The sequence below is a fragment of the Aegilops tauschii genome, chromosome 3 (assembly GCF_002575655.3).
Source record: "Aegilops tauschii subsp. strangulata cultivar AL8/78 chromosome 3, Aet v6.0, whole genome shotgun sequence".
NCBI lineage: Eukaryota > Viridiplantae > Streptophyta > Magnoliopsida > Poales > Poaceae > Aegilops > Aegilops tauschii.
Window position 1 is genome coordinate 346,949,591 of NC_053037.3, and position 25,640 is coordinate 346,975,230.

The window sequence follows — 25,640 nt, forward strand, 5'->3', positions numbered from 1 at the left end:
GGTAGGCTCGCGAGGGGCGGAGAGATCAAGGCAAGACGAACCTCGCGAGGTTCTCGTGACGTGAGCCATGACGATCGAGGCCAGGTGGGCGCCAAGCGGGCGCCAGCGCGCGCAGCGTCCTTGTTTCCTCTTTGGTGCTAAGGAGGCAAGCGCAGGCGCAAAATACCGAGGCATCAAGCAAAGGTTTCTGTATCGGTGCAATGAGACCAAGACCAGCAGGACGGCAAGACGGAGGTCACCATGGAGCCAAAGGCGGCGTCACCACCAGAGCCATTTGTAGGCAAAGACTACTTTTATCAGGATAAGCTGTACTAGATGTCCCCTTTCAAATCGGCCGTTGTTGGCTCCCTTCCCGCTCAATACTTTGGGAGAGGAACCACGGCCTCTATAAATAGGACTAGCCACCATAGTAGAGGGAAAGCAAGCCCGAGCTGATCTTATCTTGAGTAATCCTCACCCACACAAGTTCGCCAAGCACAAGAACACCTCAACTTCAGGAGGCTGGTCTTCCCCTTGTACTGTTCATCATCAGCCCAAGAGGCAATCCACCACCACCACACTGGAGTAGGGTATTACACCACAACGGTGGCCCGAACCAGTATAAATCTTGTGTCCCTTGTGTTTTGAGTTGGTGAGTTCGTTCTTGAGATCTTAGTCAGTTAGGACGTGGATCGGTAGGGAGGAAATCTTCGCGTGCACCCCAGTGTTTGAACCTTGAGGGTTTTGCTGGAACCCGTGATCCGACATTTGGCGCGCCAGGTAGGGGTGCGCCGGAGCCTCTTCCCCACCAGTCGATCCACCGATGCTCCGCGGTTCCGATGTCCGGCGACCCGAGGTCTGACACCGACTATTGGGCAGCCTGGCCCGCCCGGGCGGCGCCGCCCGCCCAGGAAGACCTCAACCCCGAGCTCCAGGCGGCACGGGCACCACCTAACGCTGCTGGGCGCGGGCGGCGCGGCCAAGCGCTGTCCACCCTTACTCCACAACAACGGCAAGGGCCGCAAGCCACGCCGCAGCAACGGCGCCACACATCCGGCGGGAGCAGGCGAACATGCGGGCCACACTCACAGTAGCGCGGGAGCTGCTGCGGTGCCGACTGATGGAGAGCGGCCGCGGCACCGCAGCCGGGATGCTCTGCTGGAACGCGTCGCCGAGCTACTGGAAGCGGCGGCCACGGGAGCGCCGCTCTTCTGCTATCAGCTCACGCCTCAGGCGGCGGCTGGGTCCCACGGTGGGCCTCGCCGTGCCCGCGTGCTCCCGGGTACGCCCGGGGGCCTCGTCAACATCAACATGACCCACGGTGGAGGGCGCCCTGCTGCGCCCGCACCACCCCAGATGGGTGCGGGCACGAGTGTTGCCACGTACGGCCCCATCGGAGCACCGCCCTGCCATCCTCAGGACAGCATGACAGGCCGGGCAACATGGAGCGTGGGGCACTTCGGCGAGGTCTTCGGGGCAGCGGCCTCGGAGGCCTACGTGCCCTGCATGATGGACCAGGAGTACACACCGGAGGACGACCCCGGCTCGTTCCTCGGGCCAGGATGGGAGGAGGAGGCGTTAGGAGCTGAAGCCTTCCAGGAGCCGCCAGAGAGCCCCGCCAGCCGCGCCGTCGACAACAGATACAGGGTACCGCTAATCCCTCAGGGACAAGCTTACGCTAACCATGAGTCTCAGATGAACCAGGTCACAGCGCCAGGCGATGGTTCCGGCACGGCGATGCCCGCCCCATCAGGAGAAACCCGCTGGGGGCTGCGTGGGAGGAGCCAGGAGCAAGGCCCCTCCCTGCGCTGCATGGAGCAAGGCGTTACCCGGAGGTAGGCCCTCTGCCGGGGAGGCGCCGGCGAGCCCTGCCCCGGCAGAGGACCCGTGGTCGCCGAGGGTGCCGTCGGCGTCCCCTCTGCCCCGTTGGTGCCATCCTGGTCTCCGGTCGTCCCAACGGTGGCAGAGGGAGGCGCAAGGCGGGGCCCTCGTCTGGCGATATGAAGTAAGGCTCACGCCTGTGAAGATCGCCGCCCGTGACACTCTCACGTAATAATGAGTGGGGCTGTACACGCCCCGGAGCCTCAGGAGAGCCGCCCTCGGGCCTCGGGGGCTCCCTCCCACACCCTAGTGGCAGCACTTAGCTCCGCCCTGGTGAGAAGACTTGAAGACAAGAAGACTAGACTAGGTGCCGGACGCGGCCATTTGCTTTGAATCCCTTTTTGTAGCCTTGCCTTCTGGATTTGGATTTAAGTTGAAGTTGAATTTTCATTGATACGCGCGGGGGGTGCCTTTTCTCGTTCGAACGATTTCTTGCTTTTCGGTTCTCGCCTTATTTGGAGCTCACGCCAGTTGCCTCCCCTCACGAGCCCCTCGCGAGCGGGACTAGGCGAGGCACACGCGTGCCACGCGCGCGCCAGCATCACAACAGATGCTTACCTCTCACGAGGCCACCTCGGAAGGATCGACAGGCCCCTCAGGAGCCTCGGAAACGCACGACCCCGTGACCCAGCTCGGGGCATGCGCTGGCTAAGGTAATCCGTACCAAAAACACTCCATCGGACTCACGGTCACGCAAAGACGCATACCCAACTTGACATAGAAGAGTAAAAACTGCGATTTGTTTACATGAGGGGCCCCCTGTCAAAATGCTCTTACAATGTTTAGGGGGCCGCGCCCAAGTTTTTACAGGATAAACAACAGGGAAATGTGGGATCAGCCGGATATGTCGCTCGCCGCGTCCCCCATGTCATCTTCGGACGCACCGCTGGCGTCGCTGTCGCCATCGTTGGCGTCGCCTCCACCTTCACCTTCACCGGCGTCGGCATCGCCGTCGTCGACCACGTCCCTTTCGTCTGCAGCGACCACCACCGCGTCGTCGTCAGAAGCGAAGGCTCTGACCAGCACGTCCACGTTGTCCTCCACCCACCGTGCCAGGTCGCCCCGGATGGCCTGCGGAACTGGGGCGATGGCGGCGTCAAAGTCAACATCCCAGTAGGTGTTCTAGAGGTGGCTGAAGACATGGGAGAACGCGTGCCCGAGCAAGCCGCGACTCCTCTCGTCGACAAGCTGGTGAGCTCTATCGGATCGAGCTTCCAGACGCGTCACCACGTCGGAGAAGAAGCGAAGATGGCTGGCGTAGTCATCCGTATGAGGATGAGGGGCATTCTCATCGCAGATATGGCCCAGCGCAGCGTTAGCCCTGTTCCTGAGAACCTGGAGCATGGGGGCGTGCTCGCGCTCCAACGTCCGCCGCTGAAGCACTTCCTCCCTGTTCAGCCGCGCAATGGCCTCGGCGTCATCAACCCGTGCGGGCGGAGGCCAACTTCGCCTGCGCCGTGACTAGGGCGGCGGCTGTAGGCTCCTCACGCCTCTCCACTTCAGCCAGCTTGGGCCTAAGGGCGGCGGCCCTACCCGCAGCCTCCGTCCCCGCAAGCTTCAACCTCAAGTCATACCTCCCCTCAAGATCCGCGCGAGCCTCGGCCACCCGGCGATCAACCTCCTCCTGAGCCCTGGCCTCACGCGCATTGACGGTGTCTTCCGCTTGAACAACTTGGCGCTCCCTCGTCTCCAGCCGCTCGAGCTCAAGGCTGCGCTCCACAGCTTCCAGTGCCATCGCCTCCTCAAGCTTCCGGATCTCTTCCTCCTCGGCGGGTGCCCCCCTCATCGACGCAAGGGCGGCTTTGCGCGCATCCACCTGCCGCTCCAGGGACGCGCTACAGGCCTGGAGCTCCCACGCGCGCTTCTCCGCGGCCTCGCGACGGTGGTCAGCCTCGCGAGCCTCCTCCAAAGCTCGGGAGCAGGCTTCATGGGAAACCTTGAGGGACGCCTCAGCCTTCGCATTATCAAGATCAAGCTGGTAGCGGCCAAGGTTCATAGCCACCTTCAGCTTACGTCGTTCCTCCGCCAGCCGAAGACCCTCAGCCTTGAGGCACGCGTCGACGTCTGCAAGTTCACCACCAAGTCGGTTCATCGCGCCCATCGCCTCCTGGAAGAGCTCGTGGCGAACGACGCTTCATTCGCGCTCAAACTCAAGCGCACGGCCCACCTCGTCCTCCGCCGCGGGGGCCGCGGGTGGGGCGTGAGGTGGCGCACCCCCTCTCAGCAGGGGGCTGGGGGCTGGTGCTACCCCGGGTGTCGAGGATCTAAGACTGACAGTAGAATGGGGAGTAGGTATGTAGAGGCAAGATCCTAGCTATGGCGAAGTTGTACACATGAGTTTTACGAGTTCAGGCCCTTCGCGGAGGAAGTAATAGCCCTACGTCTCGGTGCCCGGAGGCGGTCGACTGGATTATACGTGTGTGTGTTATAGGGGGTGCGAACCCTTGTCTCGGAGGAGGGGGGTGGCTTATATAGAGTGCGCCAGGACCCCAGCTCCCCTCCGTTACACAAGGTTCAATGTACATAAAGCGAGAGCGTTATAGGTAATGTCAATAATAAAGTGCTATAAATGATCATTAAGTCTATGAGTAAACGCCCGACCGTTGCTGTGTAGAGTGACTTTAGGTCTTCTGTACGCCGACTGGTCTTTTGCATGGTCGAATGGTTGAGTGGTCGAGTGACCTAAAGAAGGAGGGGTCTCCGAGTGAATGGTAGGTCGAGTGGATTGCACTCGACACCTTTGTTGGGCCCTCCCTATTTACTCTCGAACTTCTTTGCTTCTAAGATAAGGACCTTAGATAGGACGTATAGGTCAGGCCTATTACCCTACCCCAGGTCTATGTCCTCATCATTAGCCCCCGAATGGATTGAGGTCCGAGTGAAAAGAAGGTTGAAGTTGATCTTGCTTTGACTCTTGCCTTTCTCAAGAATTCATCTCTGAATGGAGGCCAGTGTTGGAACTTCGGCTTCGTTTCAGTTGCCTTGATCGATTCAGAAATTGCCGATTGGTTTTTATAACGTCAGCCGTCGAGTGTTGTCTTTGACGCGAAATCTTTGGCGTGATCGGTTGCAGAGGATCCCGGATTTCGCGGTATTCGAAATTTCGGTGGAAGCGCGCTAGGCGGAGCGCGCTGTGGTAAGCGGAGTGGATAAACAGGATGTTTCAAATTCTGCGCCACCTTTTTCGCCACGTATCCCGTGTGCGACTGTTGAGGGATTTGACAGGATCGCCCGGACCCACGCGTCAGCCACTCGGAAGTGGGCCTTTAAAAGCAGCGAGGCTGAGGCGTCCGCACTGTGCGTGCCCATTCTCCTTCCTCTTCCTCTTGCTCCTTCACCCCATCCGACTTCTCCACTCTCGACGCCGCCGCTCCGTCGCCATGGGGAAGGAGAAAACGGCGGCGCTGGAACGCGTGAAGAAGGCGACGGGGGCGGCGAAAAGCAAGAAGATGAATCGGGGATCATCATCGCGCTCGGGGATGCCGTCGGGTTGGATCCAGGGAGATTGGATTCGATCTTCGCTTCGGAGGAAGACTTGGACGAGATGGCCGAGTTAGGGCTGATTGTCCATGAGGCTGCGCGGTTGCCGGAGGGGGAAACGGAACCGCAGCCGCGACCGGGTGAGTGTGTTCTGCTCGCCAGCCATGTCGACCGCGGTTTCTCGCTTCCTCCACACCCTTTTTTCGAGGTTTCTTGAATTTCTTTGGGGCTCAACTCCATCATTTTACTCCCAACACCATCACATATCTTGCCGCATTCGTGTCCATGTGCGAGAATTTCCTGGGATGTCGATCGCACTAGGGTCTTTTCAAGCACATTTTCACCATCCGCTCCCAAACAGTGAAGAAAGCAAACTCGAACGACGAGAAAACCCATGTTATCCAGATGTGTGGGGGCCTGGGTATCCAGAAGAGGAAGAGGAGTTCCTTTCCTTCGATGACTCTTCCTGAGTCGGTCAGGGGCTGGCAGTCGACCTGGTTCTACTGCCAGGATATCGTGACCCCAGGCCAGTCGACTGGACTTCCTCCTTTTTCTTTTGATCGTGTTCAGACTCCATCTTCGTTGAAAGTGACCGCCGCGGAGAAGGCGGAGACAGGCATGTTGGTCGAGAGGGTGGTTCAGCTGATCAACCAAGGCGTCACCGGCATGGATCTGCTGGAGGTGTTCCTCAGTCAGTGCATTCAACCGCTCCAGGCCCGTGACCACTCCATGTGGATGTACTCCGGGGCCAGTGACACTGCTCGGGTTCATCCAGAGGAGGTGCTGGCCAAAACAGTGGCCCAATGGCTAAGGGGCATCACCGGGAACAAGGACAACCCCAGGGGCGCCAGGAGAGTCAACCCTTTCAGCGACAGCAACCAACCAGACAAGGTTTGGCCGCTATAACCGATTGCACTTGGATGTGTTTTCCGACTATTTACTAATCCAACTGATTTCCACTCGGCTCCTTGTATTGTAGATTTACACAGAGATGTACTCAATGCCCAATGGCGAACAAGCTCTGGAGCAGGACCATGAGGGCGAGGACAGCGTGGAAGAGAGCGGCGAATGGGAGTCACCAGCCGATGATGACGAAGATGAGAGCGACGAGTCGGACGATGAGGAGGTAGTCGACTCACCGCCTCGTTCCGAACGTCGATCCAAGCAGCACCATGATCCAGCGGGCAGGTGCGGTAAGGCTGTGGCCTCGAGTGCTCCATCTCAAAAGCGCGCTCGGTCTTCGACTCCAGAATTGGCTGAGAAAGTTACCAAGCAGCCCAAGATCAATACCTCGAAGGCTCGGAAGACCTTGCCTAGAATCAAGATGGATGTTCCTGTTGCTTCTGGGTAAATGTTCTTCCCGTATTTTCTTGTTCCGACCGATTCTCTCGTACTGACCGAGTGGATGATGAACCTTTCCAGCCCGGCCTCTGCCGCGACTGATATGGATATCGACAAGGTCCCAGACAACGAGGAAACCGACGACGCAGCTACCTCCAAAGCCAGTAAGTCTGCCTGACTCGAATTTATTTGGATGACTGGATTGTTTGTCAGTTGTCTCTCTGATTTTCTCTGTTTGCTGCAGCTCCACGAGACGTTGTTGTGCCCCCGGGCGATGAAGAAGAAGTACCGCTGAGGGAAAGGAGGAGGAGGGACAAGCAACTGAGCGGGAAAGCGCCTGAGGTTCAGGTTCCTCAGTCGACTGTGATGCCGGGGATGGCGGTCGAGCGATCGACATATCCGGCTCGCACCAACGTCACTTTCGCTATCCCACTGTCGACTGATTGCCCATCAGGATCAGCTGCTCAGACCCCTGCAGCACCAATACAACTCCACGCATCAGACCCAGCGGCTGCTTCGACTGCTCGGCCATCATCGCTTTTCACTGCGTATCAAACTCCAGACGACCCACCGAGTGCCGCCAAGGAAGCTCTTCTTCAGTTGAACCTTGTGATGGGGCAAATGAAAGTGGTGCATCAGGCCAGTCAGGTGGCCTTCAATGCTGGAGCTGCTCTGCAGACCAATGTTCAGGTTAGTTGATTTCCGAGTGATCATATTTCTCGTCCAATCACCCACTGGGGTGTGACTGTTTTGAAGTTGCACAAGTCACTTTGAGTCGACTTGAATTGAATCTTTGAACTAGTGGGGGCACTCTAAGTGCACCCACTGGGTGTAGTCCCCGAGACCATAGTTGACTGCGGGCAGTCGACTGTGGTCTGAGAATCTGAATTTTGTCACTCGGCCTGGGCGGACCAGGTCGAATGGAACCAGAACCAGTGGGGGAACGCTAAGTGCACCCAGTGGGTGTAGTCCCCGAGACCGTGGTTGACCGCGGGCAGTTGACTATGGTCTGAGAACGGCTTCTTTTTTTTACAACTCGCACTGGGCAGACCATGCCGAGTGTTTACTCAAACCAGTGGGGGCACGCTAAGTGCACCCACTGGGTGTAGTCCCCGAGACTGCCGTTGAATGTTTGATTCGGCGATAGTCGTAGAGTAGCTGTCACTGTGATGTCTTTTTGTTTCAGTCCACTGATATGGCTTATACATTGACTACAGAAATCTTGTGATCTTGGGGCTCAGCTTTCTACACTGAACAAGCAGCAAATCAGCCTCAACCTTGATCTAGAATTGGCCAGGAAGAATCTCAAGACTGCTCATGACGAAGTAGCTGCCATGGGAGGCAACCAACCGTCAACTGTCCATCTTACAACTGGCACTTTTCCTGTCCATTTTTTGAACCGAGTCACTCCACTTGAGCAGATGTATTTAGTGAAAATCGTCAACTCCAAGCTCGTCTGAAGAATGTTATTTCTTTAGAGAAAATGAAGCAGGCCCTGGAGAAGAAGGACCTGGACCTTGCTGCCACGCAGAAAGAAGCTTGAGAGAAAACTGCACTTGCTGACAAGAAGCTTGCTTCAGTCGGCAAGTTAGAAGAAGAGAACTCCAAAGTGAAGACTGCTGTCTCTGACGCCAATCGGGAGGTCGAACGACTGAAGAAAGACAAGGACCAGCTGACTGACGAGATTGGGAGCCTCAAGGCCAAGAAAGGCGAGTTGGAATCATATCTGGGCCAGCTTGCTGTGAAACTGGTCTTAAAGCTTGAAGGTAGCTGACGTTCGACTGACTCTGTTATGGTCGATTGACAGGTCTTTTTATATTGACGACTCACCATTCACTCGACTGTGCAGAACTTTGCCAGGACTTTTGAAAGTGCAACTATCCCTGGGTGGTTTTGGTAATTCCTAACAACATATAGCTCATTGAGCTAATGCTATTCCAAGATAAATATTTCAGGAAATCTCAATGTTTGGCATGGCATGGATTAGAAAGTGGACCCTTCAAAATGCTAAGGACAAAAGATTGGCTCAAGCTCAAAGCACAAGACTCTACATTTTCTACTTTAGTGATCCAAGATCACATTGAGTCTATAGGAAAAGCCAATACTATTAAGAAGGGATGAGATGTTGCTTAATGAGATTCTTGCTCAAAATGCTTAGTGATATGCTCCAAAACCCTCCACTACTTTCTCATATCCACATATGTCCTAAACCAAAAAGTCCAACTCGGCCCCACCGAAGTTTCACATCCGGAGCCACCGAGTTCAGTTGACATAGCCACTGCCAGAAACCCTAATCAATTCGGTCTCACCGAGATGGGATCGCAAACTCTCTGTTTCCCTTTGTAACGTTTCGGTCAAACCGAGATGAGCGATCGGTCCCACCGAGATTGCAATGCAAACTCTCTGTTTCCTTTTCGTAACGTTTCGGTCCAACCGAGATGAGCGAATTGGTCCCACCGAGTTTGCCTGACCAACTCTCTGTTTGGCTATTACCAAAATCGGTCTCACCGAGTTTGTGTAATCGGTCTCACCGAGATTACGTTATGCCCTAACCCTAATGACATCGGTCCCACCGAGTTGACATGTCGGTCCCACCGAGAATCCTAACGTTCACATTTTGAACTAAATCGGTCCGACCGAGTTTAATGATTCGGTCCCACCGAGTTTGGTGATTTGTGTGTAACGGTTAGATTTTGTGTGGAGGCTATATATACCCATCCACCCACTCTTCATTCGTGGAGAGAGCCATCAGAACATGCCTACACTTCCAATACATATTTTCTGAGAGAGAACCACCTCACTTGTGTTGAGGTCAAGATATTCCATTCCAACCACATAAATTTTGATCTCTAGCCTTCCCCAAGTTGCTTTCCACTCAAATCTTCTTTCTACCAAATCCAATCCTATGAGAGAGAGTTGAGTGTTGGGGAGACTATCATTTGAAGCACAAGAGCAAGGAGTTCATCATCAACACACCATTTGTTACTTCTTGGAGAGTGGTGTCTCCTAGATTGGCTAGGTGTCATTTGGGAGCCTCCGACAAGATTGTGGAGTTGAACCAAGGAGTTTGTAAGGGCAAGGAGATCGCCTACTTTGTGAAGATCTACCCTAGTGAGGCAAGTCCTTCGTGGGCGACGGCCATGGTGGGATAGACAAGGTTGCTTCTTCGTGGACCCTTCGTGGGTGGAGCCCTCCGTGGACTCGCGCAACCGTTACCCTTCGTGGGTTGAAGTCTCCATCAATGTGGATGTACGATAGCACCACCTGTCGGAACCACGGATAAAAAATCTCCGTGTCAACATTGCGTTTGCTCCCTCAAGCTCATTCCTTTACCTTCATATGCAATTGTTTTACATTCCGCTGCTATACTCTTAGAATTGCATGTGTAGGTTGATTGCTTGATTTGTGCTAAGTTGCTAAAATCTGCCAAGAACTAAAATTGGGAAAAGGCTAGATTTTTATTTGGTCAAGTAGTCTACTCACCCCCCTCTAGACATACTTCCTATCCTACAACTTTGAAGCGGAAACTGGGCGGGTCGAGACGGGTCTCGATCCCATAAATTGCCCAGTCAAGGATGATGTTGCAATGAATGTGCTGCGGTTGGAGTCTCGCATAGACAGTGCGGTTGCTTATCTTGCCCGCTTGAAGGCGGCGATGACTCCGGTCGATGCTGAACTCTGGCCTCAGGTGGAACTGTCTCAAGACCTCGAGTCTCTGATGGTCCGACTGAACCAAATACCTGACCGAGTGCAAGAATGGAAGAAGTCATCTGCTCGCTGTGGTGCTGACGTCGCCGTGTCTCTGGTCCGAGTGCACTCCAAAGATGTCAAAGAACACAAGATGGTGGAGCTCAAGGTTGCTAACACAAAAAGGCACACTTTCCAGTCCTTCATGGACACTTTCCTTGACGCCTCTACTCGCATCGCAGACAGCATAGACCTTGACAGTTTCTGCGACCCAGCCAGTCCTTCTCCCGACGAGTGACCAAAAAACATTATGCTCCACCTTTATTTGCCTCGGAATGCCGAGTGATTGTGTAATCGTTAAACTTCTTCGGGCTTGATGCTCGAGTACTTTTGATATGCGGTCCAGAACCTTAGGATTTATCTGAACTTGGTTTATCTTGGAATATGCTTGCGTTTGCCTTCGAGTGGGTTTTGTTCCTCACTCGGAATAATCTTTGAACTTGAGATGCAGCTCTGAGGACGAGATTCCAGTCGACCTGCACCTCGTCGTCCTTGCGGATGAGGATGGAGCGTACGTTGTACTTGTGGTGTAGCTCCGAGGAGAAGGTTGCAGTCGACCTGCACCTCGTCATCCTTGTGGATAGGGATGGAGCGTACGTTGTACTTGTGGCGTAGCTCCGAGGAGAAGGTTGCAGTCGACCTGCCCCTCGTCGTCCTTGTGGATAGGGATGGAGCGTACGTTGTACTTGTGGCGTAGCTCCGAGGAGAAGGTTGCAGTCGACTTGCACCTCGTCGTCCTTGCGGATAGGGATGGAGCATACGTTGTACTTGTACCGCAGCTCCGAGGAGTAGGTGGCAGTCGACCTGCACCTCGTCGTCCTTGCGGATAGGGATGTGTTTCAAACTTAAGCGAGTATTGGACTGCAGCTAAGCCCCCGAGTGGGAGGGTTGCTCTCCACTCGGTAGGATTTTTAAACTTAGGCGAGTACTGGACTGCAGCTAAGCCCTCGAGTGGGAGGTTTGCTCTCCACTCGGTAGGATTTTTCAAACTTAGGCGAGTACTGGACTGCAGCTAAGCCCCCGAGCGGGAGGGTTGCTCTCCATTCGGTAGGATTTTTTAAACTTAGGAGAGTACTGGACTGTAGCTAAGCCCCCGAGTGGGAGGGTTGCTCTCCACTCGGTAGGATTTTTCAAACTTAGGCGAGTACTGGACTGCAGCTAAGCCCCCAAGTGGGAGGGTTGCTCTCCACTCGGTAGGATTTTTCAAACTTAGGCGAATACTGGACTGCAGCTAAGCCCCCGAGTGAGAGGCTTGCTCTCCACTCGGTAGGATTTTTCAAACTTAGGCGAGCACTGGACTGCAGCTAAGCCCCCGAGTGGGAGGGTTGCTCACCACTCGGTAGGATTTTATAAACTTAGGCGAGTACTGGACTGCAGCTAAGGCCCCGAGTGAGAGGCTTGCTCACCACTCGGTAGGATTTTTCAAACTTAGGCGAGTACTGGACTGCAGCTAAGCCTCCGAGTGAGAGGCTTGCTCTGCACTCGGTAGGATTTTTCAAACTTAGGCAAGTACTGGAGTGCAGCTAAGCCCCTGAGTGAGAGGCTTGCTCACCACTCGGTAGGATTTTTCAAACTTAGGCGAGTACTGGACTGCAGCTAAGCCCCCAAGTGAGAGGCTTGCTCACCACTCGGTAGGATTTTTCAAACTGAGGCGAAACAGATTCGCAACTAAGCCCCCGAGTGAGAGGCTTGCTCACCACTCTGTAGGATTTTTCCAACATAGGCGAAACGGATTCGCAGCTAAGCCCCCGAGTGAGAGGCTTGCTCACCACTTGGTAGGATTTTATAAACTTAGGTGAAACGGATTCGCAGCTAAGCCACCCACTGGGGGATTTCAGACACAAATATAAGCAACGACAATCATTTTAGAAGACTGTAAAACTCTTGTCTTTGATAAACAAACTACAAAGGTATTTCTTATTACATCTCAACAGAATGAGTGCTTAAGTATAAAAGGGGCGGAGCAGCTCCGCATTCCAAGCGCGCGGTTCGTCTTTCTTGTGCTCGACATTATAGAGGTGCTACGCTCCATTGTGGAGCACTCTGGTGACAATGAAGGGACCTTCCCAGGCCGGAGCAAGCTTGTGTGGTTTCTACTGATCCACTCGGAGAACCAAGTCTCCCTCTTGAAATGCTCGACCCCTCACGTTTCTGGCGTGGAATCGACGCAAGTCTTGCTTATAGATGGTCGACCGGATCAGGGCCATCTCTCTTTCCTCTTCCAGGAGATCAACTGCATCTTGTCGTGCCTGTTCTTCTTCATCTTCTGAGAAAAGCTTGACTCGGGGTGCATTGTGGAGCAAGTCACTCGGAAGTACAGCTTCAGCTCCATACACCAAGAAGGATGGAGTTCGGCCAGTCGACCGATTGGGAGTTGTCCGCAGTCCCCACAACACTGATGGAAGTTCATCGACCCAGGCTCCTGCCGCGTGTCTGAGATCACGCATCAGTCGGGGTTTCAACCCTTTGAGAATCAATCCGTTTGCTCTTTCAGCTTGTCCATTCGATTGGGGGTGGGCGACTAAAGCATAGTCGACTCGAGTACCTTGGGAAGCACAGAAGGCTCTGAACTCATCAGAATTGAAGTTCGACCCATTGTCAGTGATGATGCTATGTGGAACACCATATCTGAATGTTAACTCTCTAATGAAGCTGACAGCAGTACTGGCTTCAAGGTTTTTGATAGGCTTGGCTTCGATCCATTTGGTGAACTTGTCGACTGCCACGAGCACGTGAGTGAAACCGCTCCTACTAGTCCTCAGAGGTCCAACCATATCCAAACCCCAAACAGCAAAGGGCCAGACGAGTGGAATGGTCTTCAGGGCTGATGCTGGCTTGTGAGACATGTTGGAGTAAAACTGGCAACCTTCACATTTGTCGACTATTTCTTTTGCCATCTCATTTGCTCGTGGCCAATAAAATCCCGCTCGGTATGCTTTGGCCACGATGATCCAAGAGGACGCATGGTGACCACAGGTCCCCGAGTGGATGTCATTGAGGATCACTCGACCTTCTTCTGGTGTTATGCATTTCTGACACACTCCAGTCACACTCTCTCTGAACAACTGTCCTCTTATCACAGTAAAGGCTTTGGATCGACGGACGATCTGTCGAGCCTCTTCTTCATTCTCTGGGAGTTCCTTTATGAGAATGTATGAAATGTACGGCACTGTCCAGTCGGGAGTGATGACCAAAACCTCCATGATCAAGTCGGCCACGACTGGGACTTCGACTTCAGTCGGATCAGTGGCACTCTTTGGTTGTGGGGGTTCTTCAGTGAAAGGATCTTCTTGAACTGAAGGTGAGTGTATATGTTCGAAGAACACGTTGCTGGGAATGGCTCCCCTCTTGGAACCTATCTTTGCCAGATCATCGGCAGCTTGATTTTTCAGTCGGGGAATGTGATGGAGCTCTAACCCCTCAAACTTCTTCTCTAACTTTCTCACTGCATTACAATAACCAGTCATAGCTGGACTTCTGACGTCCCACTCCTTCATCACTTGATTGACCACTAAATCCGAGTCGCCATAGACCATGAGGCGACGGACGCCGAGTGAAATGGCCATACGCAGCCCATATAGAAGTGCTTCATATTCAGCTTCATTGTTGGAGGGGTCAAAGTGAATCTGAAGAACATAGCTGAGTTTGTCACCTCGGGGGGATACCAATACCACCCCAGCACTGGAACCATTCAGCATCTTGGAGCCATCAAAAAACATGGTCCAGTGCTCCGAGTGAATCTGAGTCGGCAGTTGCTGTTCAATCCACTCGGCGAGGAAACCTGCTATTGCTTGGGACTTGATAGCTTTCTTTGCCTCAAACTTGATATCCAAGGGAACGAGTTCAATCGCCCACTTTGCCACTCGACCAGTTGCATCTCTGTTGTTCAGAATCTCTGATAATGGTGCGCCGCTGACGACTGTAATGGAGTGATCAGAGAAATAGTGTGCAACCTTCTTTGTGGTCATGTAAATCCCATAAACAAGCTTCTCATAATGTGGATATCTTTGCTTCGATGGAGTTAGAACTTCAGAAACATAATATACTGGGCGCTGAACTTTATAGGCTTTTCCTTCTTCTTCCCGCTCGACCGTGAGTACTGTACTGGCAACTTGTCCAGTGGCTGCAATGTAAAGCAGTAAAGGCTCTTTGCTGATTGGGGCAGCGAGCACCGACTGGGTGGAAAGCAGAGCTTTGAGCTCTGAAAACGCTACATCAGCTTCAGGAGTCCACTCGAACTTATCAGACTTCTTCATTAGTCGGTAAAGAGGCAATGCCTTTTCACCGAGGCGAGAAATGAATCGACTCAAGGCGGCCAAACAACCAGTAAGCTTATGGACATCATGCACACGCACAGGGCGTTTCATCCGGAGTATAGCACCAACTTTCTCTGGGTTAGCGTCGATCCCTCGTTCGGAAACGAGGAAACTGAGTAACTTTCCGCCAGGAACTCCGAATGTGCACTTTGATGGATTAAGCTTGATATCATACCTTCTGAGGTTGGCAAAAGTTTCAGCAAGGTCAGCCAGCAGGTCGGAACCCTTTCGTGACTTGACCACAATGTCATCCATGTATGCTTCCACATTCTGACTGATTTGAGTGAGCAAACACTTTTGAATCATCCTCATGAATGTGGCTCCAGCGTTCTTCAGGCCGAATGGCATGGTGACATAACAGAAGCATCCGAATGGAGTGATGAAAGCCGTTTTTATCTCATCGGGTCCATACAGTCGGATCTGATGATACCCGGAATAGGCGTCCAGAAAAGACAATCGCTCACACCCCGCAGTCGAGTCGACAATTTGGTCGACGCGGGGGAGAGGGAAATGATCTTTCGGGCAGGCCCGATTGATATGCTTGAAGTCAATGCACATGCGAAGTGAATCGTCCTTTTTGGGGAGCATGACAACATTGGCGAGCCACTCGGAGTGGTAAATCTCTCGGATGAACTCAGCTGCCAGGAGCCGAGCTACTTCCTCACCAGTTGCTTTTCTCTTCTGTACGGCGGACCGTCGAAGATGTTCCTTGAAAGTGCGTTATATCGACTAGAGGGGGGGTGAATAGGCGATTTTTATGAATTCTTCACTGAGGAATTTGCGGGTGAGGAAATTCCTTAGCGAAGAACTACTTGCAGTGGAATAAGTACTCAAGAGTAAGCACAGCAGAACATAGGCATGGTCATCATGATGAAATGAAGACAGACACAGAGTACAGAAAGCGTAAACACAGGATAGCACAGGATGAAGACAAACAGACTGAAGAAATTGAACTGAGGAAATTGAGAAAGTCTTATGTCAGAGTCTTCAAATACAGATATGACAAGCACACAACACAGTAATGAGGAAATGGAAGAGTTGAGGAAATAGAACCAGTAAGCTTGGTGAAGACAATGATTTGGTAGACCAGTTCCAACTGCTGTCTCAGTTGTACATCTGATTGGAGCGGCTAGGTATTTAAACCTGAGGACACACAGTCCCGGACACACAGTCCTCACCGTATTCTCCTTGAGCTAAGGTCACACAGACCTCGCCCATCACTCGTGGTAAGTCTTCAGGTGACCTCCGAACCTTCACAAACTCGGTCACTCGGCGATCCACAATTCCTCTTGGATGCTCTAGACCATGACGCCTAACCGTCTGGAAGAAGCACAGTCTTCAAAGGTAACAAGCGTCGGATCCACACAGGATCAATCTCTTCAGTGATGCTCAATCACTTTGGGTTTGTAGGTGTTTGGGTTTGGGTTTTCCTCACTCGATGATTTTCACTCAAAGTCCTCGGAGGATGGGATGCTCTCAAATGACAAGTGTCAGTTTCTCTCGGAGCAGCCAACCAGCTAGTGGTTGTAGGGGGCGATTATTTATAGCCTAGGGAGCAGCCCGACATGATAAGACATAAATGCCCTTCAATGATATGACCGTTAGGTGGGTAGATATTTTGGGACAGCTGGCGCATAGCACAGCAACGGTCGGAAATTTGAGTATCAAATTCCTCAGGGCTATCATGTTCCTCACTGTGTAGGCAATCCGCACCGGCGAATTCCTAACTCCTCAGTCAGAACAAATTCCTCAAAGACCAGAAGAACTTCATCTCTGTCACTGAAGAATATGACTGAACTGTATGAGATTTCCAATGGCTTCACTCGAAGGGATTGGTAGGTGTAGGATTTTGAGTTGAGCATTACATGGAAATTTTTCCTTAGTATTTCCTCGACCCCCTTTAATAGTACGGTGTTTACTATGACTCAAGAAAGAGAAAATGAAAGTACAAAAACAAAAGTCTTCACGCTTCATGTTCCTCAAATGAATACCAAGTCTTCAAGGTCACACCAATTTCTTCACTTTCAAAGTCTTCAGAAAGTCTTCAGAAATCTAAAGTCTTCAATCAAAGAACTTCATTTTTAGGGGTCAACTTTCTCTGTAAATATCAAACTCCTCATAGACTTATAGACCTGTGTACACTCATAAACACATTAGTCCCTTAACCTATAAGTCTTCAATACACCAAAATCACTAAGGGGCACTAGATGCACTTACAATCTCCCCCTTTTTGGTGATTGATGACAATATAGGTTAAGTTTTCAACGGGGATAAACATATGAAGTGTAAATACTGATATTGAGGAATTTGATTGCAAGATATAGAAGAACTCCCCCTGAAGATGTGCATAGTGAGGAATTTGCTTTTGAAGCAATGCACACTTGAGGAGTTGAATCATGGAGATCTCCCCCTATATCTTGTAATTCGTACACGCATTTGACATAATATATGAAGAATTTGAAATGCATGATGAAATATGGTGACTGATGTAATTCAGCATGCGTGCAATAACATTAATGAGGAATAAGCATGCAGAAGAAACAACAAAAGTATCAGGCCACCATAGAGTTTTAAGTTTACAACTCGATCCAACAAAGTCATCAAAAGAACGAGAGTTGTAACTTAGAAAAAAAACGCCCATAAAAGATAGACCCGCTTGAAGACTAACTCAAATTTCTCCCCCTTTGTCATCGAATGACCAAAAGGTTCAAAAATGAGGACTAACGCCCCTGAAGAATATCAAGTTGATGAAGGAGCGCCAGCGTTGTTGGGGTCGTTTGTTGATGTAGGGCCTGCCGCAGTATCGTCCAAGTCTTCATGCTCATCAGTTTCGCGCGATGAAGAATAGGAGCTGGCCACCAAGGAAGGAACCTTGACCTTCTTGTATTTCTTCGGTGGAGGTGCAGACCGGTCAAAGTCCTCCTTGAGACCCATGTTCTTTAGATCTTCTTCGCTGTAAATGTGAGACAGAACAGCCCAGGTGCGACCGAAGACTTCATGGAGGTAGTAATGGTTTTTCTTCACTGCATTATGTGTAGCAGTCATGTTGTGAAGAATTGAACCAAACTGACGCTTAACCCATTTATGGTTTCGATCCACCTTCTGGTGAATACTTAGCATAAGTTCACGGTCAGTCATCACACGAGGAGCAGTAGCTTGAGGATTTGGCTTGAAGGCATGGGCAGCAGAATCATGAGTGGCAGAGTCATCATTGGTGGAATAAGATGTAGCCTTGCGAAATTGACCATCCAATGGACGAATGCCTTCATCTATAACAGCTGGTGCCTTGCCCTTTTCGTCAGCTGAGGAATAGGTCCGCTTGAGGACTTCAATCGGGGGCAAGTAGCTGAGGTGATTCTGAAAATCAGCTTTGTAGTTGAGTGAAGACCTTGTTCTGATGAATCTCATAATCCACGCTGCATAAGGCTTCAGCTCAAACGGTCAAAGTGCAACATTTGCCAGAGTCCTCATGAAGAAATCATGATAATTGACAGGAATGCCATGAATGATGTTGAAAACCAGATTCTTCATGATGCCAACAATTTCCTCATCAGATGAGTCATGGCCTTTGATTGGACTCATAGTTTTCGTCAGAAAGCGATAGACTGTCCTTGGTACATACTACAATTCCTTCACGAGGAATTTTGTCCTTGAGGCTTGACCAGGTTTCAATGGCTTCATCAGCACTTGCATATAGTGATCTGTAAGCTTAGGCTCTTGGTACATGCAACGAGCTCCTTCAGGTGGAGGACTGATGGGCAGGGCGTGAAGTAATTCAGAGGCCGGTGCTTTGTAGTGAGTATTTTCGGTAATCCAGTCCAAAACCTAGGAGTTCACATCGTCAGGATCTCCTGTGATGTGCAAAGTTGCGTAGAATTGAAGAATGAGTTCTTCATTCCAATCAACTATGTCTGTGCAAAAGTTGAGGAGGCCTGTGTCATGAAGCACACTGAGGACAGGAGTGAAGCATGGCAGTGATTCCATGTCCACATGAGGAATATGCTCGTGGTCGAAGACTTTGTCCTTGTTGAAGAGCAGTGAAGAATAGAAGTTGGCCTGGCTGGCGGTCCAGAAGCGCTTCCTTCTAACACGAGCAGAATCATAGGGATTGTAGTCAGTGAAGAACACGTGCTTGCCAAAGAAATCATCAGCCTTGAATTTCTGCTTCTTTGAGAATGGATCCTTTGGCTTGGGCTGAGGAATGTCAGTCTATTGCATTGTCACCTCAGGAATTGCAATATCAGGTTCTTCAGGCTGAGGAATTTCAGCTTCTACTCCAGTGACAGCCTGGGTCTTCAATTCGTCATGTACATTTTCTTCAGCACTAGTGGCTGGAATTTCTTCATGGACAGATGGGGTTGCACGAGGTTCTTTAGATCCCATTTGTACTTCAGTAGCAACAGGGGACTGAGGAATTTGCTGTAAAGGTGTGAAGAGTGGAGAGTTGGGGTGCCGACTTTCCCAAAAGTCATCATTCATTACTGGTGTGGTACAGCCAATGTCCATGTCTTCATCTTCTATTTCTTCAACGCCGGCCTCTTCAGTAGTAAACTGAGGCATAGGCAAGGAAACAGCTGGAGTTGAAGGGATTTCATCCACTTCAATTTCTTCATCCATCTGCTCTGACGAAGCAGCAGAAGGATTTTCTTCATCAGATCCGCTAGGGATCACATATTCTTCATCAAAAGGAACAAGGTCCTTTGATGGCATGGTTGAGATCAGAACAACATCAATGGGGTTTGCAACTGAGCTGGTCAATTTCTTCATCTTCTTCGCAGCTGAAGAATCTGATGAAGCTGATGCTTTCCTTTTCTTCACTGCTGCACGCTCTGCAGCCTCGGTCTTCTTCACATCTGATGTAGATGGAAGAATTGGAGTTGGGGTAGGCGTAGGAGGAGCAGAGGAATGTGGTTGATTTTCTTCAGGCACAACTCATGCAGTTTCCCTGACCTCTTCATTTTCTTCAGGCACACCACTAGTGGATGCCCTCGCAATTTCATCAGCGGCTGGAATGCAGTCATCAGCCATGGAACTCACATTTTCTTCAGCAGCCTGAATGTCATCAGCGGTGCTGGCATGTTCTTCAGTTGGCTGAGCAGATGCTTTAGTCTGAGGAATTTCTTGTTGCGATGGGGCTGCAACATTGGAGGTGAACTTCTCAGTCAGTTTAACAAACCTAACCTTGGCTCCATGCCAATTAGCATAGTAAGCATTGAAATCATCGCTGAGGACTTTGATTTCAGACTGGATCTTCACAAGATCATCAATTGTCATAGAGACAACGTTGTTCTTCAGGAATTTCTCCTTCCTGTACTGCGCTTTCTTGATCTACCTGGCCTTCTCAAATTTCCATTTCTCTTTTTGGATGAAGGCAGTCAGCATATGATTTTGGCCAGGAGTCAGCTTGAAGTCAGGCATAGGAGTGTTTGGGTCCTTGTGCCAGAGATCAATGTAATCGAGGATCAACTTTGGATCCAAAAGCAGAGGCACATTTGTGCCCTTGGCTCTAGCGGCCCTGACTTGCCTATCTCTGATGATTTCAGCAAGTTCTTCATCATCAGCTTTGTCTTCTTCAGACGGCACTTGGAAGGCGACCTGCTTCTTGTGAGGACTTGGGCGAGAACCTCGTCCAGCAGTGGTCTTTGTCTTCAGCAGAGAGGGTCCTATTGAAGAATTTGGAGCAGCTGAGGAACTAGCTGAAGCTCCTGAGGCAATAGAGATGCATGTAGTCCTTTGGCACGTGGCAAGATGCACAGGTGCTGAGGATTTGGTCGGAGCAGCTGAGGACTTATGCGGAGGAGCTGAGGATTTTGGAGGAGCAGGAGCAGCGTGAGGAATTGGCCGTGGGGGCTTTGAGGATTTTGGCCGTGAGGGCATTGCTAGGGAACTTGGCCTTGAGGGCATTGAAGGTGAAGCACTTGGCTTACGCGCAGGCTTCTTTGCCATGGATTTCTTCGGCTTGACAAAGGCCTTAGCGGCAGCAGAGTCTTTATTGAATTTCCTCACTGCTTCTCTGGCTTGTCTAGCCAGCTTGGCCTGGCGCTTGTCCCATTCATCAGGATAATCCTCACCACGCTTGAGGCTGGTGGGATCAGCTTCTTGGCCAGGTGCCAACGGAGGTCTTGGGCATGGAGGATTGAGTGCGAATTTCTTCATGTACTTGGGAGTCACATACCTGTACTCCCTCCACTCTCTTGCCCATCTCCTCTCTATCTTCTGAATGTGCACCTTGCGCTGATTTGTATCTTCCTCAGGGGGTGTGCAGTACGCAGCATAGATGTCCTCAGGGATTTCAAATGCAGTGTTGACCTCAGGCCTCTTTCCTCCTTTCTGTGGCTTCTTTCCATCAGCCATTTTCTTCAGATGAGGAATTTGAACAATTGAATTCTCTAAAGAAGTATGCAACTTTTCTTCGAGGAACGCTGCAAATGAGTTAAGTTGATGAGAACCTAGAGATTCAGCAGCGGACATGAGTACCTGTGAACAGAGTATAGTTGCGAGGAATTTGGAGAGGTCATATGCGTTCTCAGAAGGTTTTTCAAACAGAACAAGTTTGAGGAATTTGACCAGATGAGTCTTGAAGAATTTCACTAAGCGTTCTTTGTCTTAGGTTCCAGAGTTGTATAGATCGAAGATCCACACAATTAAGGAATCTTGAAGAAAAATTATTGCTTAGAGAAACGAATCAAGAACAGATGACATGTGAGGTGTTTAGTGTGTGAAGAATTTGAAGAATAAACACCTTTGAAGATTTTGTAGAAATCATTTGAATCAAAGAGGGCAGTAAAAGTAACTTTTAATTACCCTGGACGAAGAACACGACGAACTATGAGGCAGAGATGAGAAGTTCGTCTGTGCAGAGCTTCCACGCCCTAACTCGGCGGAGGAAGACGGCTACGACGGCGGCGGAGTGAAGATCTCCGCGGCCGGCGCGAGTACGGCGGCGACGAGGTCGAGGCAGTGAAGCTCTTCCTCACCGGCGACGATGAAGTAGCGGCGGTGCTAGGGTTTGAGAAGCTCGAGCTGGAGAGAGGTCGAGCGGAGTAAAGGAAGTGAGGAAGGGGAGAGGGGGTATTTATAGCCATGGTGAAAAACTGTTCGCCCGAAGATTTTGGACGAACGTGCCCCTGACCCTTCTCATTCACTTGACATGTGTCACCCACGTACTACGAAGTGGAGATCGTGTTAGATCGTGGGTGAATACAATAGTATTTCGTGGGATGCGGAACGGTTTGAGCGGCAAAGCCGAAAATTTGGATAAGATAAGTTAAAAGTTCCGTTCGCAAATTCTTCAGCTGACAAGGACATAGTGAAGATTTTGAACGAGTTTCAAATAGAATGCACATGAAGAATTTGTGAATAGATTGGGTTGAGTATAGCATAGAGGGCGAAGGGTCCGATCACATTCACTTAGCAGAAAAACCAACTTCAAGAATTAGTCATGAGTGAATGCCGTAGAGGACACACACACACACACACACATATATATACATATAGCCAATGAAGAAAAACGACGGAAACAGTGAAGACAATGCAAAGTTGAAGAAAATGAACAACTGAGGAATTTCACTGAGGAAAAACTCAAATTGAAGATTTTCAACTTTTGGTGGTGGCGTGACCCACCGTATAAGAATGGTGATTTCAGACACCGCCTACAATTGTCGTAGGGTTCTGAGAATCAAATTCTTCGTTAATTTCTTCACACTTAGAGTGTTATTCTTCATTGATTGAAGAAAAACGTTTCTTCATGTGTTGCACATGTAAGTCATCAATTTTGCATAAGTGTTAGGATGAGTGTCCTTTTCAAAGAACATTAGAAGATTCTAAGATATTTAGCTCACACCGCAACTTGCTAAATCTCTTCTCATCCAAGGGCTTGAAGGAAATATGCCCTAGAGGCAATAATAAAGTTATTATTTATTTCCTTATATCATGATAAATGTTTATTATTCATGCTAGAATTGTATTAACCGGAAACATAATACATGTGTGAATACATAGACAAACAGAGTGTCACTAGTATGCCTCTACTTGACTAGCTCGTTAATCAAAGATGGTTATGTTTCCTAGCCATAGACATGAGTTGTCATTTGATTAACGGGATCACATCATTAGGAGAATGATGTGATTGACTTGACCCATTCCGTTAGCTTAGCACTCGATCGTTTAGGATGTTGCTATTGCTTTCTTCATGACTTATACATGTTCCTATGACTATGAGATTATGCAACTCCCGTTTACCGGAGGAACACTTTGTGTGCTACCAAACGTCACAACGTAACTGGGTGATTATAAAGGTGCTCTACAGGTGTCTCCAAAGGTACTTGTTGGGTTGGCGTATTTCGAGATTAGGATTTGTCACTCCGATTGTCAGAGAGGTATCTCTGGGCCCACTCAGTAATACACATCACTATAAGCCTTGCAAGCATTGTGACTAATGAGTTAGTTGCGGGATGATGTATTATGGAACGAGTAAAGAGACTTGCCGGTAACGAGATTGAACTAGGTATCGAGATACCGACGATCGAATCTCGGGCAAGTAACATACCGATGACAAAGGGAACAACGTATGTTGTTATGCGGTCTGACCGATAAAGATCTTCGTAGAATATGTGGGAACCAATATGAGCATCTAGGTTCCGCTATTGGTTATTGACTGGAGAGGTGTCTCGGTCATGTCTACATAGTTCTCGAACCCGTAGGGTCCGCACGCTTAACGTTACGATGACAGTTATATTATGAGTTTATATGTTTTGATGTACCGAAGGTTGTTCGGAGTCCCGGATGTGATCACGGACATGATGAGGAGTCTCGAAATGGTCGAGACATAAAGATTGATATATTGGAAGCCTATGTTTGGACATCGGAAGTGTTCCGGGTGAAATCGGGATTTTTCTGGAGTACCGGGAGGTTACCGGAACCCCCCGGTAACTTAATGGGCCTTATTGGGCCTAGGTGGAAGAGAGGAGAGGAGGCCAGGGCAGGGCCGCGCGCCCCTTCCCCCCAGTCCGAATAGGACAAGGAGAGGGGGGCGGCGCCCCCCTTTCTTCCTCCCCTCCACCTCTTCCCCCTCTCTCCTAGTCCAACATGGAAAAGGGGGGGGAGTCCTACTCCCGGTAGGAGTAGGACTCCTCGTAGGCACGCCTCCCCTCCTTGGCCGGCGGCCTCCCCCTTGCTCCTTTATATACGGGGGCAGGGGGGCACCTCTATACACACAATTGATCAACGATCTTTTAGGCGTGTGCGGTGCCCCCCTCCACCATATTACACCTCGATAATATCGTAGCGGAGCTTAGGCGAAGCCCTGCGTCGGTAGAACATCATCATCGTCACCACGCCGTCGTGCTGATGAAACTCTCCCTCAACACTCGGCTGGATCGGAGTTCGAGGGACGTCATCGAGCTGAATGTGTGCTGAACTCGGAGGTGCCGTGCGTTCGGTACTTGATCGGTCGGATCGTGAAGACGTACGACTACATCAACCGCGTTGTGTTAACGCTTCCGCTTTCGATCTACGAAGGTACGTGGACAACACTCTCCCCTCTCGTTGCTATGCATCACCATGATCTTACGTGTGCGTAGAATTTTTTTGAAATTACTACGTTCCCCAACAGTGGCATCCGAACCTGGTTTTATGCGTTGATGTTATATGCACGAGTAGAACACAAGTGAGTTGTGGGCGATATAAGTCATACTGCTTACCAGCATGTCATACTTTGGTTCGGTGGTATTCTGAGAGGAAGCGGCCCGGACCGACATTACGTGTACACTTACGCGAGACTGGTTTCACCGTTGCGAGCACTCGTTGCTTAAAGGTGACTGGCGGGTGTCTGTCTTTCTCACTTTAGTTGAACCGAGTGTGGCTATGCCCGGTCCTTGCGAAGGTTAAAACAGCACCAAGTTGACAAACTATCGTTGTGGTTTTGATGCGTAGGTAAGAACGGTTCTTGCTAAGCCCGTAGCAGCCACGTAAAACTTGCAACAACAAAGTAGAGGACGTCTAACTTGTTTTTGCAGGGCATGTTGTGATGTGATATGGTCAATACATGATGCTATATTTTATTGTATGAGATGATCATGTTTTGTAACCGAGTTATCGGCAACTGGCAGGAGCCATATGGTTGTCGCTTTATTGTATGAAATGCAATCGCCATGTAATTGTTTTACTTTATCACTAAGCGGTAGCGATAGTCGTAAAAGCAATAGTTGGCGAGACGACAACGATGCTACGATGGAGATCAAGGTGTCGCGCCGATGACGATGGTGATCATGACGGTGCTACGGAGATGGAGATCACAAGCACAAGATGATGATGACGGTGCTTCGGAGATTGAAAGTTCAGCATGATCTGGCCCTGCTTCCAATTTTTTTAGACCTGGCCCTTTTCCTACCGCCAGAGACATTGGCGATAGGATATAACTACCTACCGCTGGGGCACCGGCGGTAGGGAACTTATCTATGTCAGCACACACTGACAGGCCATCAGCTGTGTCGTCAACCCTGCTGTCGGTGCCCCTAGCGGTAGACATTTATACCCTACTTCCAACGGGTCAAAGAGTAGGGTACGAACAAGTAAAAGCCACGGGGGTGGCTAGCGGGGTCCACCCTACCAAGCCAACCCCCTTTCTTCCTCCTACCGTCCAAGGAGAACAGAGGAGCGGTGGCTCCTCCACCTCCTCCCCAGTCCCCCCTTCGATCTCCTCCCTTTGTCCATGGTTCTTGCGGATCGAGGTGCCTCCATAGCGAGAAAAGTAAGCTCTTTTAATCTCTCCAACTAGTTTTAATCAAAAAGTATTGATTTTGATGCTTTTTTGGCATGAGATGAACCCTAGTTCATCTAGTAGTTTGAAGTTTTGTTGAGTCTAGATTTATTTACAATGTTTGAGTATCATGGATG